This window comes from Culex quinquefasciatus, chromosome 2 (assembly GCF_015732765.1).
Source record: "Culex quinquefasciatus strain JHB chromosome 2, VPISU_Cqui_1.0_pri_paternal, whole genome shotgun sequence".
Taxonomy (NCBI): domain Eukaryota; kingdom Metazoa; phylum Arthropoda; class Insecta; order Diptera; family Culicidae; genus Culex; species Culex quinquefasciatus.
This window is the reverse complement of record NC_051862.1, coordinates 197,071,681-197,091,299: the sequence shown is the minus strand read 5'-3', so window position 1 is coordinate 197,091,299 and position 19,619 is coordinate 197,071,681.

The window sequence follows — 19,619 nt, the reverse complement described above, 5'->3', positions numbered from 1 at the left end:
CTACCAAATGAAGTAGTAAATAATTTTCAGATATCCAAAATGACTTGCCCGTGACATCAAATACAACACAGATCGGGCAGCGAACATTGCAACTTTTGGTGAAATGATACTCCAAGCAATGTTCGGTGAGCGTGCTGATGCTCAAATCTTCATCGCCGCAGTACGGACAGCTGTAGATGTTGATTTGGCTCGGTTCCAAGTTCTTCAGAACTTTGTACAGATCGTTCAGTGGTACAATCGGCTGCATCGGATGAAATGCTCTGTGATATTGCTTTTGGTGCATTTCCTCTCGTAGCATTCTTCGCAGAGATGGAAGTTTTCACACACTAGACAGACGTAGCGTAATCCGCCAAGCGGACCAGTTCTACACTTGTCACATGTTTGTTTAGTTTGAGCACTCATGTTATTTATCGGTTGTTGGATGGACTTTCTCCAGCTAAAATGAGAATCTCCCTCATAATCTCCTCCCTACGAGATACTGGGCCACTTTCAGACTCGTAACTACAGACTTGCCCACATTCTGGAGCACTCTTTTATCTGGAACAGTATTTATTGATTTTTCTGCACCTATTTTTTACATTTTTTCGTCGTTTTAGCATAACATTTGTGCCGTTACCTAAGCTGAGTATTTCAACAACTACTCGTACCTATTTTAAATACTTGTGTGACTTACTTATTTGTTTCTCACTGAGAAGAGGCTATAAAATTACTCGAAAAAATGAACTTTTTAATTTGACATCTTAGACCAGGCCTGCCCAACGTCCGGCCAATTTATCCGGCCCGCGACGGCTTTTCAAAAATGTTCTATGACCTTGAGGGCCGGTTCTGTTCATGAAATATTAAATAAATAAACTATGTGTCTAAATCTAAAAAAAATAAGCTTGAAATTTAATTATCACATATTTAAGCAAAAATTTAACTAGACAAATTTTGTTTTTTATTTGTTTTTATTTTTGCAATAAAATGATATTAATTCAACGTATTATTTGGATTTTGCCTTTGTATTTTTTATGATTTTTGTATCAAATTCTAACATTTTTCATGTTTGAATTTAATTCTTATCATTTCTATATTGATGATTTCAGAATCAATCATTAAACTGAATAATGGCGCAAGAAAAAAAATTATCCATTTCATGAGAATGTGAAAGAGAAGAAAAACATGGATTTTTGTTTGAAAATGCACAAAAAGACTCTATTTTTTACAGTTTTTACATAAAATTTAAGTTATTTCTTTTTTTGGGATCTTGATTAAAATTGATTTGAAAATTCAAATTTGAATGCAAAAATAACGTTTTTTTCAAAACATCTATTCAGTGATAAACTTGTGTTTGAAATAAAAGCTTATAAAAAGCAATTTTTTTTAGACTGAAGAAAAAATAGCTGCAAATATTAGGTAATTCAGTAATTTCGGAATACACCCGTCCGGCAGCAGCTGAAGATTCATGCAGCCCCAAATCATTCAGACTGAGGAATAAATAGCTGCAAATATTTTTAAAATATTGAAATTTTAAAATGAGTCAAGAAATCAGGAAGTAACAAATATATGACACATTCTCTAGTATATTTTTTATAAACTTCAATAGTTTAAATATTTTTCTACACGTTTTAAAATTTGTGTGTTTAAAATCATTTAAAATGTTTTTAAAAATATATTTCAATGAAGGTTCACAACAACGCAAAAAGTGGTTTGTTGTTTCATTACACTTGGATCCAAATTTCGTTTAGATAATTTTTGTCAAGCCTCATTGATTTCTTTTTATAAATGATTGTGTTGGCAATCAAGCTTTAAAAAAACTTTCAACGACCAAATAAATTTGAATGTTTTTGGCCTTTTGACTAATTTTCAAATTAATTGTATCAAGGTTTTCAATAGCAATCTACAAAAAAATAACAATAAATTGAAAAAAAACTAAATGAAAATAAATGAAATAAACACCTTTTTGAATGTTATGATTCTTACTTGCAACACAAGTTTATTCAAAAATGATTAGGGGAGAGTGGGGAGACTTGATCCCCGGGGACACTTGATCCCAAGCCTGTATCTCGTCAGCATGTGGGTAAAACAATTAGCTTTGTTCTAGAAAGTTGTGCGAAACAGACTAAAACTCATTGTAGAAAACAAAGAAAAAAATTAAAAAATGTTTAGATTGAGTTACACACATTTTTCTAAAAAGTGCTGCAAAAAACTTCCAAGAGAACTTTTTTCTTTGTTTTGATAAGTATAGAAAGCACTCAAAAATTGTTCAAAAAAATATTTTTTATACATGAATTGTTTGGTAAACATATCAACTCCTAAACCCTTACGCATTTGACTTTAAATTTATCGTCATACTATTTTTACAATCAATTGTTTAAAAAAGTGCGTTTAGGGAGACTTGATCCCTGCATTTATACATTCACTGGAATCAGCCTCAAGATTAAATAATTGGGCTGGGTTTTCGTACATAGTTTCCTTTAGTATACTGCCCCTGATCGCATAAATGTCCCATATGCATTTTCATCGATCTCGAGTTATTGATACAGTTTGGTTCAAAATGGTGTGCTTTTTCGAAAGAGCCTATAACAGCCAGTACTTTGTTCTAGAAATCAGAAGGAAATCCAGTTTTTTCGCGAAAACATAACACGTAGCCTTACGTATGGGACAAACTTCAAATGCGTTTTTCTCAGCTTGCTGTTTTTGCATATGGGACATTTATGCGAACATGGGCAGTATAGTTGTACATAACTTACTGCAGTTTGAACCGTTTTTCAAAAGTTTTGTAAACAAAAATTACCAGCTTTTGTAAACATGCTCAATTTTGGTCTAAAAAAGAAAATTTTAAGTTTTTAAATATTTCGCATGCTAAACTTGTTGTATTTTGAACACAAACGTACAGGTTTTATGTGAAATCGCTGTAACTTATAGAAAATTAAAAGTTTGGATGAATAAAAAACATGTTGCTTAAGATTTCTTCAAAATGTTGAAAGGGGGATCAAATTACCCCCAACATTTTGAAAATGCCGGTTTAAAATATTTGTTTAAAACGCTTGGCATGATTCAAAGAGTTTATTTGATGAAATACCCTTATTAGCCAAACATAGTTGAATGTTTAAGCTTTCAATTCACGCAAAAATATCATAGTTTTTTGAGAAATTGACAGAGTTATGTGCGATACAAAAAAAGTGGATCAAGTCTCCCCACTCTCCCCTACTTGAAAACAACCTAATAACAATAATTTTATGAAAAAATGTGTACTTTTTCAATTTTTTATCAAACATTGGTTCCGGCCCGTCACTACTTCAAATAAATCAGATCTGGCCCGCAGGGCCAAAAGGTTGGGCACCCCTGCATATTTAGCATGTTTGAACTCCTTTGAAGGCATTTTAAATTTTCATGAAATACCAATGTACAGTACCACGAAAAGTTTTTTTTTTCGCGATAAAAAATTTCCGTTAATGCATCGATATTTTGAAAACTAATGAATTGCAAAGCAACTGGACGCGTGTAAAATGCATTTTGAAACACTATTTTCATCCTAATGTTGAAAACCTAGGCTTGTAATTTCAATTTTCATATTTTTTTTATTTTTTTGATCCTCAGTTACCGCTTCGATCATTCCGCACTTCAACGACTGCATATTAGAATGAATGAGAAAACTTAACAAATGATTCGTCGTCGTCGTCACCGTCATCGGTTCTCCATCGTATCGCGAGCGCGCAGCTTCCACGTGGGAGTATGTGCAAATCGCATTAGAGTCTTAACCCCGTAACAAGTCCCTCCTCGAGTCGAGTCGAGTCGAGTCTCGACTCCAACCTCCGCCAAGATTAAGCCGCTACTTCGAGCTGGTCTGGTGGCCAGAATTTTTGCGCCCAGTACGCGTCCGATCACCGGATTAATCGTTACACCGACGACTGATTGGCTGCAGTACCTACATAGGCTGTCCTGTTCGAACAGCAAAGAACTCTACAAGAAGTTTTGTGACACGGTGGTAGGGGAAGTGAAAGAAGAAACTTTTAAAAAGCCGTTGCACAGTGGTCGGAAACGCAAATTTAGCAGGAATAATTTATTTCCGCTTCAGGGATGCATTTTCGAGTTTTGGTGTCTAAGAAGCATTTGTTTAAAATGAAATTCTACATCTTTTGGTCAAAACGATATTAGGGTGGTCCAACAATTTCTAATATTTTCAAAAACTATCTTCGCTTCTAGATGAGATAGAGGTATACTTTCTTCGACAGTATTGTAGTACTAGCCATTTCAAACAACTTTGTCGAAGACACCAAATCTCTATCACTTAATCTGATCATTCTCCAGCATTTTATATGCAAAGCAGTAGGGTGGCCCATCAAAAAAGTGTTTTTATTGCGTATCTTTTTTGTATTATTTTTGGCAATTTTGGTGTCTTCGGGACATATTTAGAGCATTAAAGTTTTTAATAGGCCTTTTTCAAATGTTTGTATCTTTTCGAGGGGGACACAAAAAAATACGCTCCGCGGTGCATCTGAAAGCTCAAAACTTCTTCTTTAATATGAATATAACATCTCAAAAGGGTTTTTCTTAAACCCAAGTTACAGCGATTTAAAAATGGTCTTTTTATGAGATTTTGTACCATGCTCTATGAGAAAATTTACATGAATATCGCATTAATCAGTATCAAAACTGCTCTTAGTGAGCTCAAATGCAAGTAAAATTGGTTTGTGGACAAACGTGGTTGATCCTGGTTTTATGGCAACTAGGGTGGTCTTAGATGACCTAGGGTGGTTCATATTCGTTCACTCTTATAAGATATGATTTTTTTTTTAAATTCGCATAGAAAGAAAAATAAAAAAAAAAACATTTAAACAAAATTCAAATACATAACCTGTTTTAAATAGTAAAGCAGCTGAGGATATGATATCTGATTAGGGGGGCTCAAATTAATTAGAAAATAAAAAGATTAAAGATTAAAGACACCTGCAGAGTGTTTAAAAAATCAATGTCTATTCTGATGAGTTTTAGATGACTCCTAATAAATGGTCATGATAACCTCCTAAAATAGTCCACTTTGCTCTTAACTCAGGTTTAATGCTGATTTATTGTTGTCCTGGAGATAAAATGGTTTTATGGTCATTTTTAGCTAAGATAACTTCAATCTCTCCACAAAATAGGTACAAAACTGAAAATGTTACTTGGGAATGTATTTAAACATATTATTATTCCTCTACGTTTTGGTAAATCGGCTTTATTTGTATTTTTAAAAGGATAAAACTTTCCATGCATTTACTGTGTTAAAAGGTTCCATTTTGCATCATTAGTTGTTCCATACAAAGCTTCATACAATTTTGCCCATACAAAATGGGAATGTGAATATTTGTAAACATGATACATTTTCTTATCGATTTAGCGTCTTGAAAAAGTTGTAGGTTATGATTTGAACCCTTAAAATAGTTTCAGGGAAAAATGCACACTTTAGAAATTGATATTGAAGTTCATTTCCCAAAACTCTTATTTTATTTCTGAAAATTTGTTATATTTGTAAGGAAACATCTTTTAGACTAATGTTCAGGTTTTGTTGTAAAACCTGGTACTAAATTTTTTTGATTAAATGCACCGTTATCATTATTTTCATTTTTAGGTAAAAAGATATAAATTGGAAAAGGATCCTCGTATTAGCATACTAATTATACAAAATGACTCCTTTTGTCAAAGAAAATGCATGAAAGTATTATCCTATTAAAAAAAATACAAATAAAAGACGATTTACCACAACGTAGAGGAATAATAATATGTTAAAATATATTTTCTAACGAATAAAATCTTTAATCATTAATCTTTTTATTTTCTAATTAATTTGAGCCACCCTAATCAGATATCATATCCTCAGCTGCTTTACTATTTAAAACAGGTTATGTATTTGAATTTTGTTTAAATGTTTTTTTTTTATTTTTTCTTTCTATGCGAATTTAAAAAAAAAAACATATCTTATAAGAGTGAACGAATATGAACCACCCTAGGTCATCTAAGACCACCCTAGTTGCCATAAAACCAGGATCAACCACGTTTGTCCACAAACCAATTTTACTTGCATTTGAGCTCACTAAGAGCAGTTTTGATACTGATTAATGCGATATTCATGTAAATTTTCTCATAGAGCATGGTACAAAATCTCATAAAAAGACCATTTTTAAATCGCTGTAACTTGGGTTTAAGAAAACCCTTTGAGATGTTATATTCATATTAAAGAAGAAGTTTTGAGCTTTCAGATGCACCGCGGAGCGTATTTTTGTGTCCCCCTCGAAAAGATACAAACATTTGAAAAGGCCTATTAAAAACTTTAAAAACGCTGTAACTTTTTACCAAAATGACCTAGCGACTTCGTTGACATTTCAAAAGACGCGTATTTTTATGCTCTAAATATGTCCCGAAGACACCAAAATTGCCAAAAATAATACAAAAAAGATACGCAATAAAAACACTTTTTTGATGGGCCACCCTACTGCTTTTCATATAAAATGCTGTAGAATGATCAGATTAAGAGATAGAGATTTGGTGTCTTCGACAAAGTTGTTTGAAATGGCTAGTACTACAATACTGTCGAAGAAAAAATACCTCTATCTCATCTTGAAGCGAAGATAGTTTTTGAAAATATTAGAAATTGTTGGACCACCCTAATATCGTTTTGACCAAAAGATGTAGAATTTCATTTTAAACAAATGCTTCTTAGACACCGAAGCTCGAAAATGCATCCCTGAAGCGGAAATAAATTATTCCTGCTAAATTTGCGTTTCCGACCACTGTGCGTTGGCAGACAGTGCCGAAAAGAAGCCGTTTTGCCAAAAACGAAAGGTTGTCTCCGCTGGAAACCGAAAAAATCTTGCAAACTTTTCGCGCGATTGTGGCCAAGTCTCGAGTGGATTTCAGTTTTCACTTGGTCGCAAGTTGAACCGCAGGTCTCCGTAGCAGTAGTGTTCAGGACTTTTGAGAGAGGTTGAAGGTCACAAGTTTCGCAAGATTTGCGTTTTTTTTTTCGAAAGGATTTACGCGTTTTGACCAACGTTTAATAGTGACTTTTATTGCGGTTTTGTTAGAGTTTTTAAAAGTTACGCTGGTACCAAACAAGTCTGTCACAATCTACTACGCGCACTCGTGAAGTTTCTAAGTCTAAGGCTGTAGTGTCTGAACCAGTGCGTGGGAGTCCTTGGAGACCTTGGACGACTACGGTGACGACGACGACGTGTGTTGTCTTCTAAGAGCTTAATACAGAGTGTGAAGCGGATTTCGAAGCGTGTGTAGAGAACCATACCCGATGTCAACACCGGGCGACCTCTCAACTTTTGCATCAGGAGTTACGGCATCTCAAGTGAAGGAATTACTGGAAGAATAAACTAGTGAGTGTGAGATCGGAGAATTTGCATGAGGTCATAAATTAAGAATTAGACGGGACCACCAACCGAGAGATTTATGGTGAGTACAATTTAGAAAAAAAAGATAAAATAAAAGATCAAACATGAGAAAAATCATATTTCAAGTCCAAAAAGTACAACAATGGTTAAGAAATTTCAATATTTATTATATTATATATCGAGATGAGCCAACGTAGATTCATACGTAGAAAGTTTTGTTTCAGCTTTCTGGTTAAGAATATGTACAATTCAAAATATTCAATAAGTGAAAATTATATCTTCTATCTATATATATAAAAAATTTCGACGGTTTTGTTCGAACGCGAATCAATTCAACACGGAACGTCGGATCGAGGTGCTCTTTGTTGCGTTGGGTTCGAATAAGTCCAAGGAAGGTTCTTACGCCAAAAAGTTACAACTTTGGCCACTCTAGAACCGATTCCGGAAAATCTGTGGATTGTATGGGAAAAGTTACGTAAACTCAAACTTAGATCACAGGAGGCTGAATTAGCAAACAAGCAAGAAACGTCAGGAAACCAAACAAGGGCAGGACGAAGTTTGCCGGGAAGAGCTTGTTTTCCATAAAAAACCTTGTTTTCCAATAAAAAGTTCCATGGGAGGAGGAGCATGGTAGCTCAAGTTAATTTTAAAATTTGAAATCAAGTCTAATTATATGTCAATTATATGTCGTATTTCAAAATGTTTTGCAATTCTTTTATATTTACTTACCTTTCAACAAGAGTATTCTTTGATCAAAATTAATTGATTGATTTTGAAATGATCAACACTTTTTTTTTCTGAAAAACGCAATTTTCACCGATGATTTTTGTTAAACGTACATATTCTTAATCAGAAAGGTGAAACACAGCTTTCTACGTAAAAATCTTAAGGATGTATTAGACTATCACAAACAAACTCGCAAACATATAGACTTTTTAAAAGTTTGGCAGTTTGCTTGCATTTTTTGCTTTGTTTGCGAGTTTGGCAAACTGTCAAACACAAAAAAGGCGATTTTTTTTTGTTTGTTTGCCGTAGTCTAAGAGCTCCTTTACATGAATAATCTCGATTTATAATATATTCTTTCCATCATCCCAGTCAACTCAATCGGAATTCTGAAACGGAATTCAATTCGATTCGTTGACGCATTCCGTTTCAAACGCAACAACCTGTACGTACCGTAAACCGGGGTGACTTTGATAGGATTTCAATTTGGTTTTGGAATATTTATCAACTGATAAGGTTTTTTCAAGGTTATTATTTTTAAAACATGTACAATCAACCCCCGGTGGTTGGTCACTTTTTCGTTTGACATTTTTTTAGTTTGTACCCCGTTGGTTGGTCAAAGTCAAACTAAAAAGTGTCACTTTTTACACGGCGCTCACGCACACTATCAAAACAAACGTTTGATAGTGTGTGTGATCTCCGTGTAAATGGGGTGGCAAACTAAAACGTGACCCCGTTCATTTGACAACAGTTGGTGTCAAACCATCGGGGTTTCAGTGTACTGGGGTAGGCCACACAAAGTTCATGCATTATTTTGGAAAAAAAAGTTTTTTCAATAAAAAGTAGGAATTTTGCCAGAAATTTGTTAAAACTGGTTTTTTTTTTTGTAAAATTATCGTTTTATATTGCATTTTATACTGAATTTGAAGCACGAATCACAAGTTTTCATATTTTACTTGAAATTTGTTCAGCTGAAATTGCATATAAATTTGGAGATTTTTTTGAATTGTGTTTCAAAAAAACATATTATTTATTATTTACAAACTTTTTTAACCTTCTCCAAGTGGAAAATTGTCCAAGGAATCCGAAAATGCATTCCGTTTTCCGATTCAAAATCTTTGAGAAGTTTAAAATAATGACATTTTCTTAGATATGGTTAACTAACTTTTTAAACTATTCCAAATTTTATGAAAAAATCTACTATTCCAAATTTTATCAAAAAGTCACCCTGACTATCACGTTTTACGGTACACGGAATTGGTTGTTACGTTTGAAATGGAATACGTAAACGATTCGAATTGAATTCCGTTTCAGAATTCCGATTGAGTTGACTGATTGAGTTGGGATACCGTGGTTCTAAAGGAGGTATTAGACTATGACAAACAAACTAACTTGTACTTTTCGACAGTTTGACAGGTAGCCCGCTTTGTTAGTTTGCCATCATGTGTTTGCAGAAACGTCAGCCTGCCTAGAGCTTTATGACGTTTCGCGTGCAAAACTAGCGTACAATTTGGTTTTGCTGTTTGCCTAAATTTAACCTCACTTTATTTTCGTGTACTTACACGCAATACATACGCACGTAGATTACTCAATACATTTCGCTTTGTTTGCGAGATTGGTAAACTGTCAAACACGAAAATGTGCGAGTTTTTTTGCTTGTCTGTCATAGTCTGGCATTCATTTGTGGACCACCAATCAGTGAGGTACTCCTGGATTTTAGCTCCTGAAAAGTGCTTTAAAAGTGCAAAAAATGCCTCACGGCAAGAAAAACAGGCGGTCCTCACCAGCAGGATCGGCAGATTTGAAGAAGCTAAACAATGCCGAAGCGCTACCTGCAAAGCCAGGCAGTTTGAGCAAAGACGCTCAAAATTCGTCTGGAAACCAGTTCGCTACCCTCCCTGTGGACGTAAACGGGAAGGAAGAATTTGAACGACGGGAAAAGTTGCCACCCATTTTTGTGAAATCATCGTCATCGGATTCGGTGCGAAAGTGGCTTACCGGGTTTATCAAATCTGGTGCTTTACGAGCTTCCATTCGCTTGTGTGCTGATGGACTCAAAATTCTGCTACCTACCAGAAAGGATTACAACTACGTTCGGGATTTCCTGAACAACACAAAGATTGAATACTACAGCCATGACGATCCAGGTAAACGCCCCATGAAACAGGTCCTCCGAGGCCTGTACGACATGGATGTGAGTGTGCTGAAAGAAGAGCTCAAAACTCTTAAGTTGAACGTGATCGAAGTCTTCAAGATGACAAGACACAACAAGGACATCAAGTATCGTGATCAACTGTACCTGGTTCATCTCGAGAAAGGATCGACAACGCCGTCTGAGCTGAAAGCAGTTCGAGCAATTTTCAACATCATCGTGACTTGGGAACGTTATCGTCCAGTGCATCGTGACGTGACACAGTGTTCGAACTGTTTGCAGTTTGGACATGGTGGAAGGAACTGTTTCATCAAGAGTTGTTGTGCAACCTGCGGAGGTGAGCACAAATCTCAAGCTTGCAACACAATCAACGAGAACATCGAAGCCAAATGCTTCAATTGCGGCGGCGACCATTCGACCAAGAATCGAAGCTGCCCAAAACGAGCTGAGTTTGTAAAAATTCGGCAGCAAGCGACGATGAGGCACCAACCAAATCATCGCAAAACACCACCAGCATACACGGACGTGGATTTTCCTGCTTTGGCGTCGCCAGTAGCAGGATCTGTTCGAGTGGTTCCAAATCTGCAGCCATTGCCGTTGAATCAGCGGCAAAGAGTTGCAGAGAATACAACACCTCCTGGCTTCAGTCAGCAACCGGGGGAAAACCAACCAGCATCAACGGGTGAAGGCAGTAGTGACCTGTTTTCACCACAAGAACTTTTGAACATTTTCATCGAGATGACAACAACACTGCGTGGTTGCAAAACTCGCCAGGAACAAGTAAGAACTCTTGGAGCATTCATCTTAAAATACAGTTCGTAGTTTACTCGTTCTAATGATTTTGAATATTTCAATGAAATTACTTTTTTTTAGTTTTAAGTTGGGATTAGTTGATAAAGTGATTTTTTTTTCTTTTTTACCCAAATGTATTCGATTCAATGCAAAAATGTAAAACAATTTGAAGTAAATAAAATAAATGTGATCAGTTAATAATAAAACGAAAAATACAACAAAGATGAAGAGCATTAGGCCATACCACTTAGCATGTAAAAGAAATGTAATTATTATAAGAAAGTTCAATAAGAAATATTTAATTCCTAAAATTCTGTCATAGTCTTATATCTCTTTAACTCTTAACAGCCCATTTTTTTTAATTTTTTTTATCTCGTGGTGTTAGGAGATCATTTTGGATAAATTGTGTGATTGAAAAGTTTAGTTCTCTTTTTTTCTTCATCTTTTTTGATATTTTTGTATGGTCTTAATCTTGTTTAGATTTGTATTTATAGGTTGGGTTAGGAAAATCATTATCTTTAACCCACTTTTAATTTTTTTGCTTAATCTTATATTTTTCGCCATACAATGGAATTATTAGCATAACAAAAACTACTGCAAACTTATTTTAACATAAAATAACCGGTTTTTCTTCTAACCATTGGCAAAGTACAAATGGATTTTTGAATAATTATAAGATCGAATCTCGTTTTAAGGTGGTGTTAGGTCTTTAAGGTTAAAATAATAAGCTCTACTTTTAAGTGTGATAATTTCAAGATTATAATGGAATTTCTCGTAAGTTTGGCAGGTTAACGATTCGGTCCTAATTTCATCCGATTCGCGCTCCTCAAAAATTCAGGGGCAACAATTTATTCTCGCTTACTTTTTCAAAAGGTCCTATATGCATAGGAAACTCATTGGACGTGTTAAAAAAGTATTCTAGAATTATTGTTAAACATTGCAAAAAAAATTAAATTTTCGATGAAAAAAGTTTTAAAGTCAATTGAACAAGATAGGATATTTTTTTCACAATTTCAATGATATTTTGTGATGTTTTTTTGATGTTTTATGGTAATAGATCAAAATTGCTCAATAATCACAAACAGACATTATCTTCTGCAAACATGGTTGGTTGCCAACAACATGTATGCCTGTGTGTAAGCAACCACAAGCTTCTTGCAAGAACGTGTCAATAATGTTGCATAAATTTAGAGACGCCCACAGAAAAAAAAGGGGGGAAACTCGATGGTAGGTTAAGCCAAGTCCCAAACTGCGCTGGCTGAGCCACGCCGGAGGAGAGCCGGTTTTTGAGGTTAAGTGGTATAAAGCTAAACTGCAACACCACATTGCAAATGTAAATATGTTTGTCTCTGAATGTTGTGCTATGCGTTGAAAAACGCACTCAACATCTCTCTCGTGCGGCCCCCAAGCCACGCAGAGTGTTAATTGGGTATCACACGCGCGCTCACCACACACGTGTGACAGTTGGAGAACAATCTGACACATTGGTTATTTATTTGTGACAGATTAGATTGTTGCACGAGAGAATGATCACTTTTTGCTGTTCGTTTTTTTTCTTGAGAATTTCATGAATATTCTATTTTCAAATTAATATAATTTAACATAAATTCTCCAAATCTACCCAGATTTTATATTTTTTCTAAGATTTAAAGAGAACATAAATCTGTTAGGTGAATTAAGTTATGTTTCTACTATTTGTTTTGATCTGTGCGGTCGCACGCGCTGTGGCAAATTATTATTCCATTAAAGCTGCGCCAGCCTGCAGCAACAAGTTGTGAAAACATGTTGCCTAAACTGTATCAACACCTCTGGAAGTTGAAGTTGTAATTCATACGCGAGCGATTAGTGAGCCGGAGACTGCAACGCGTCACTCAGTGCGCTAGACGACGAACCCCTAAATTTGCAACCGTGACGTGAATAAATAAACATAAGCTTCTGCGAAAACATACCCTAACTATGGTTCTTTGTTCCAACCGAGAAACCCCAAAGAAATAATCCACAGCCTCCGCACAAGTGGATTAAAAGAGTGTGATTTATCAGCGAAACACCATCTCCCTGCAGAAGTGAGCCCGCGGTGTGTGATGTGATTGTTGTCGTCGCGACACAACGCGTTGGAGATCTGGCCCCGCGAGAAACACCACAAGCCCTAAAATGACATATAATTTTATGGCGGCATGTTTCCAATTCATCACCACCACCGGCATTTACGTCCCACCGCAGCTCGGTGGCAACACGCGAAGTTCAACACCTGCGGCGTAGGGGGACGTGGAGTAGTTTGGAATCAGACATTTTTAAATTAGTGTAAATTAATAAAAATCTAGAAAAAAGTTGATGATTTTTTATTTTGAAACTTTAAGAAATTTAATCATCTATTGGAAACAAATTGGAAAAACATAATGTTTTGTCTCTTCTCATTACACAACTCAACATTTTAGAAGTTAATTTCAGTAAACGCTTTAGTTTCTTCAAGCCCAAGTAGTACACTTTGGTATGTTTATATTTTTTCATCCTGAAAACGATCAAATTGACAGATTTAAATTTTAGAAAATTCCCTGCCAAGGAAACTTCAAAAATGTCGAGCTGTGTAATTTTTTTGATCCTGATTTTTTTTATCACAACCAAACTGGTATTTCTGGCTACACTGTAATAAGTTATGAGTAGGTACTTAAGATGAAGCCGTTGATCATTTTGGGAGATAATTGATCATCACTCTAAAATATTTTGTACAAAATTCAATATAACGAATTTCTCCACCAAAATAAATCAGCATGTGCCGTTTGTTGCCTTCTTGAAGCCACTCAAGGAATTTTTGATCTAAATCAAATGTGTTTCAAAATTTATATAATTTTGTGGAACGATCATTGACGTCCTAGTTGGCAATCATTGATTAATGACGATTTCCATAACTTCGCAAGGAATGGTATAATCGTTTCGAAAAGTAATCAGCATGTGTAGGGCAGTATTCTAAACAACTTGTAGAAGGAATTTTGTCAAAATATTGAAAGCGACGCAAAATTTATATCATTGAACGAATAATCATGGCATTGATGGAAGTCTTCACGTTAAGAACTCAAGGGATTTATGCAACTTTTTACGACCGGTTTCTGAACCAATGAAATCACATTTCTCCAACTCCAACAAATTCTCAAAGTTTGACCATCTGGTCTATTACGACGATTAGTTAGGAGGCATTGCAAATGAAAATGTAAAAAAATGTTTTTGTTTTTTACCTACGCGAATTTGCTAGCTCTTCGCCATCTTTTCTGCAATGTTTAACTTGTCTATTTGTTTTTTTTTTTGTATGAAAGGTGTCAAAAATATTATTCTGGCCAAATTACAAATGCAGATAGATACTTATCAAAGTTTCAGAATTACTATCGATGTTTTTATTCAAAAGTCATTTTAGATAAAGCTATATTTCGAGACATAATCTTGTTAAATATTATATAATATTATTGTAAGTGGAAGGTGATGGGTTCAATTCCTGTCTGGTTCGGCAAAGTCAGATCCCTTCAAAGAGTAAATCTGCTCCTTGGGAAAAACAATTGTTGTCAAAATAACAGGGTCAATTTTTAAATTGACACACCTTTTACACGGACATCACATACACTCAGAGCCGTACCTTGGGTCCACGGCGCCCTTGGCGAAGCATCAATTTGGCGACCCTCTCAAATTTACAAGCATTTTGATAAATTGATATTAATTTTCAATGATTGCTTCAATATGACTTTTGATTTTATAATTGCAATTGGAGACCTTAATATGGTTAAATTCAGAAACACAGTTATTTTATGTTTTATTTTTCAAATAATATGAGATAGGTTGAATTAAAAATTTATGACAGGAGCTTATTTGGCTAAATATTTTCTCAGATTTTATAAAATCAATAATGGTAGCAGGCTTTTTTTTTTAAATATTTTTTACTTTATTTTTCAGATAAATGCACAGAATTAAATGCTCAAGCATGATAAATTTTGCTTTAACTTGTTAGGTAATATTATATTCCTAAGCTTGCATAATTTGATCTGATCTAGTATTAATTTGATTGTGTAAGCAAAGAACTTTAACAGATTCGTAAATTTATTAGCTGATTTGGCTTTGGATTTAATTTCGTTAATTACAACGAAAAAAGAAAAAATATCCTTCTTCAAAATTGAAAAAATAATTATTTAGAACAATTTTTGAACATGCAGTGGCAGAACAAAATATCGTCAAAATCAATTTAGGCCTTTGCAAATATTTTTTGAAGTTTATGTCCCTCGACTCTGACCAAAAAAATAAAAAAGTTAAAAATTGAAATTACAGGCCACGGTTTCAAAATTTGAATGAAATAAGTGTTTTAAAATGCATTGTACACCTGTCCAGTTGTTTGTCATAAATTTCCAAAATTTCTTAGTATTGACGATTTTTTTGTTAGAAAAAAAAGTTAAAAAATATAAAGATAAGATTTTTTTTTAATTTTGATTTTCCTATACGATGTTTGAAAATATATTTCATAATTTTATTTTTTTAATAATGTTTTGCATTGATTTTAATTTTCATCAGTATTTATTTATTGGTTTTTATTTGATTATCGTGTGAGCAGCAGCGCCGAGAAGATGGATTTTTGTGGTGTCCTTTTTGTGCTGTATTCTTGGTCGTGTTCATGTTGAATTCTGTGGAAGGTACGAAGCTGCATGTTTAGATGTCTCTATTGTTTTATTTGTGGTTCCATGTGGAGTATTAGTTTTTCAATTATTTTGATTTTTTTACAGCTTCCTGGAATTATTTTAAATTAAATGTCTACATTTAAATTTATCTACTCACTATATGATTTATTTAAATGTTCATATTATTCCTTATCCTATTCATTTCCTGTAACATACCATCTCCTCATACCATATATGATCAAACTGCTTAAATTAACGAAACTTTCTAAAACAGCATGGGAACCATCTGGAGCATTTATATTTTAAATTACTGCTATTTTTTCACAGCTTCCTGGAATCATCTTGATTATATTTTTTATATTTATCATATTTATTATATTTATTCTATATACTATATTTATTATATTTATTATTTATCATTATTACAAAATTATATGCTTACTAGATAATACACTGAAGACTAACATTTACACTTACAAACATCCAAATCATGTAATACATAACGCATTCAACCATTTTCATCGACCCGATGAAGTTCCTCTAACCCCCATTCCAAACCTCCCAAAAATATTCCGTTCACTTTTAAAAGTCGCATGGGTTCCCTGCACTTTTGCCACAAGTGAACAACAAAAACATCCCCCACCAAATCCCCACGGGACTGTATGGGCGTAGCCTTGGAGCACAGTGTGGAAATTTACGTTCTTAGATATTCTTGGTTGTACTGGGAAGCAGTCAAATTGTCTAAGAATATTGAATTGACCATTGTGGCACCCCCTACAGCGTGGTGCAGACCCGTTATGCTATGCTATTTATTTATTGGTTTTTATTTCGTAAAATGAAATTTTTATATTGTAGAAAAGTATTTTTGCACAAAACTAAACAAACTTGATTTATTTTTGTTTTTAATTGAAAAAAATAAATAAATTGGTTTTCACTACCAATTTTAGACGAATTAAAAAGTAACACAACACTCGTTGAGCTAAAACTGAAAAAGTGATGTGCTCTAAAAAATATTTAAATATATAACAAATAATAATGGTCTTATTGGTGAAAATTTACAGTAGTTTTCCAATTTCAAAACAGTAGTATTTTGAAAAAGAGTATGCAAATTTAAATGCACGAAGTTAATTTTAAAAGGGGAGATTGAGCTGAAAATATTTCAAAGGCCATTTTTTTTAACTCGAGAGTGTATAAATTTCAAAAGCAAGGTATATATTTTCATGTTAAAGAATTCCTATTTCAAAGAAGCTAAATATATGACCATATTTTTTACAATTTGGCTGATTTTGATTCACAGTCAAATTAGCATGAAAATAACATACAGTAGGACATTTTTTAGTCTGGAAGGTATGACTTAAACTTCATTATACAACATTCCAAACTTTACCAACCCCTAGGTACGGCGCTGCATACACTATAGAGTTATCTAAGCCCGAGCTCACGCACACTAGCACCCCGTTTGTTTTGCTGGTGGGTACAAAATTTAACCTCAATCTTTTCCGTGTACGTACACGCAATACATGCGCACGTAGATAACTCTATAAAACTTTTGTTTTGATAGTGTGCGTGAGCGCCGTGTAAAAAATGACAGTTCTCAGAAAAAAATGAATTTCCTTTATCGTGAATCGTGTTGGTGAATGTAAGAACCATGAAGGAATTCATGAGTATGGTGCGTTTGCACTATAAACGTGAATAAGTTCCTTCGTGGTTCTCAAATTCATGAACAAAATTCACGATTTTGGGAATTGCCTTTTTCCGTGTTCGTCACTTTTTAGTTTGTTTAGCATTAAAGTTTCTTTTAGTTGTGACTTGCAATTTCCAAAAGATCTGAAAAAGTTTGTTTTTGTATGCATCACATCATCCGATATTGTGACGAATTCTTCAGTTTTCGTCAATTAAAAGTCTAATTAAAGTCTAAAATTCATTTCGGATAGTCGAACCACAAAAAAAAAATGTTGGCTGTCTTGTTTTGGGCCGTAGAGTTGAGCTTCAGCTATGACTCCAAAAATGCTCTAAAGTGATTTGGAAATTTTTAATCCTAGATGAAAGCCAAAACAACGGTGATTAAACAGTAAGAAAATGCATTTGATAATTTATCAAATTTATCTAAAATGGGGTCGCAAAACACAAATTCGATGTTAAAAGTGATAAAATAAAATGTTATAGTCCATGATTGATTATCATAAGAAACCTTCAGACAGATAATCGAATCTTGGATAATTGAAACTACGGACAATCGAGTCTGGACTGAAATATTTAAACTGCAGTCAAAAAATTAAATTGCAGCTTTTAATAATCTTTAATTTTGTAAAGGTTTAAGTGAAAAAAAGTTTTTATTTTGATATAATTTTTGGATGATTTTTTTTTTGCTTTTAAATTAATTTAAAATTTATTCAATTCTTTTTGTCTCTTGAAAAGCACCAGCTTCCCCTTTTCCAAGAAAAGCTCACCCAGCGCGCGGTGGCACTCAAGCACCGAATCATCTCCCTGCCAGACCCATTCAAGCCGTGCAAAGAGGCAGATTTTATCTGCACCAAATTTAGTATATATACCTGGTGATCACGAAACATACTTAAGCTACCAGCCTACGCCCATCAGCAGCCGTTGCCATGCCATGCCACTAATGGACCCTGAAACTGCCTCTGAGCGAGAGAGAAGACAGACATGAACAAAACTGCCGCCATCCGTTTTCGGGGGGAAGTTAAAAAGCAAGCAAGCAACAAAAAAAAGTGCTCGGATTTGCTTTTTCGATATACACAGCTAGTAATTATCATATCATTTTGGCGAAATTAGATGTCGACTGGGGCGGAACAACCAGCTGGTGCGAGCTTGTCGCCTAGCAAAATCGATTAATCGCTCTATTTCTTTTGATTGGTGCTGAACAAATTGAATTTTCTGTGGGGGGAAATTTTACTGACAGTATGATTGACACTAAATAGAGTTGATGTCGGGGTAGAGAATTTCTGAGAGCTTTCCTTATTAAGAAGTTCGATCACATTAGCATTGAAATAATTTAAAGAATTATTGAAACTCATTTGATAACGAGAAGTTATTTTTTCATTTGGTTTGTTTTGTCGGAGTTAGTCTATTAGTTAAGTACACAAATTTGCTGACTACTACAAACGGCTCAGCAAATCACCTAACCACCTAACTTAGCCAATAAAAAAGAAAAAGAAAAAAAACAACCTATCTCCATTCACCCATGAACCATTTTACGGAAAAAATAACCTACATTTTTCTTATCAACCGTGCCGTAAATCATGCCAGTATGGATCGATGACGACGGCGACGTGAGACAAATTTTTTCCTGTACAAGCCATTTCCTTCATTGGCATTAGCTGGCATCGGCGCGTGGTGGTCACTTTTCATTTTTCTCTGCCGTATTGCTAAACTTATAACAAGCGCGGCAATCGCTTTATAGTTTTTTTTAAGTTTGCTTGGAAAAAGTCTGTGAGTAGAAGTGCAAAGATAGGGTGATTTTGAGTTTTTTTTTTCTAAATGCAATGGATAAACTTTTTTTCATTATCCAAAAAATATTAAAAATGCACTCTTAAAACTATTGAATCATAGAAAAGTATGACGAATAATTATTTGAAAAACTCATGATTTTTACAAATATTTAAAATGAACTCGTGATAAAATCTTTTTTATAAAAATAATTTCAAAATTTATAAATCAAGTCCAACATTGTTTTTAGCCCCTTTGAAATGTTAGGCTTCTTTTTGAAAATTTTGAAAAGATTTAATTTTTTTTAAATTGTCAGTTGAAAAATGAAAAAAATAATTTTTATCAAAGTATTTAAATGAAAAAAAATTTCTCAGCTGCCGTAATCAGGGCTGATATTGGGTCTGGGGCTGAGATTGGGTCTTACAAAAATGCTGAAATTTGTATGACCCAATCTCACCCCCTGGATCCAATGTCACCCCTGATGACGGTACCTTA